This window comes from Octodon degus, unplaced genomic scaffold (assembly GCF_000260255.1).
Source record: "Octodon degus isolate 3935 unplaced genomic scaffold, OctDeg1.0 scaffold00040, whole genome shotgun sequence".
Taxonomy (NCBI): Eukaryota; Metazoa; Chordata; class Mammalia; order Rodentia; family Octodontidae; genus Octodon; species Octodon degus.
This window is the reverse complement of record NW_004524616.1, coordinates 7309284-7310038: the sequence shown is the minus strand read 5'-3', so window position 1 is coordinate 7310038 and position 755 is coordinate 7309284. Positions and strand designations below refer to the sequence as shown.

General features: G+C 33.4%; 1 pseudogene; it reads right to left on the bottom strand.

Annotated features, from left to right (window-relative positions):
* The window catches only part of LOC101575160, a 15819-nt pseudogene that overhangs the window by 1187 nt on the left and 13877 nt on the right, over positions 1–755 (bottom strand).

Sequence of the window (755 nt, the reverse complement as noted above, 5' to 3'; positions counted from 1 at the left end):
CATAATATGAAACATCAAGTATTGATATTTGAAATTTAAGTCCCTACTGAATATGATAAAAGCATTTAAAAATATGAATATATTTTAAAATAGGCATAAAGAATTATGTACTTCTCATGATTGCACATAAGTCCAAAAATCTCACCATATACAACCTTGAAGCAGGACAGTCCCACAATATTCCTTCACCTGTTTCTTGCTTTCCTTCCATCACTCCCTTCTTCTTGAACAACCTTCTACCTCAGAGACATCATAGCAACATTTGGTATGTCATGACAAGCAGCTCATATTCAGTAGACCAGAATGACAGGCACTCCAAGCATGAAACTACTATTACAAATTACCATCTGCAGTGCAGTAGCTTAGTTCACAGGTATCAGTTTATATAGTTAGTCAAGGTGAGAATCTTTCCAAATAACTGCTAGATTAAAAAATCTTCTAAGATTCTCAGGATCATTGCCTTGCTCAACTTCTACATATAATTGTATGGCTTGACATTGTCATGTTTCCTAGCTCTTCTCCTTTCCCTCTCTTGATTAGGTAAGTCCTTGAGATCCTACTTTCTTTTTAATTGTATTATATCTTTTTATTTGTATTTCTTCTTCTGAGTTCCTATACTAGGGTGATTATATGATATTTACACATTTGTGTCTGGTTTAATTCACTTATGAGTATATGTTCAAGTGGCATCCACTTCAATATAAAGGCTTCGAGTTTATCATTCTTAATAGCTGAATAATACTCCATTGTGTAAA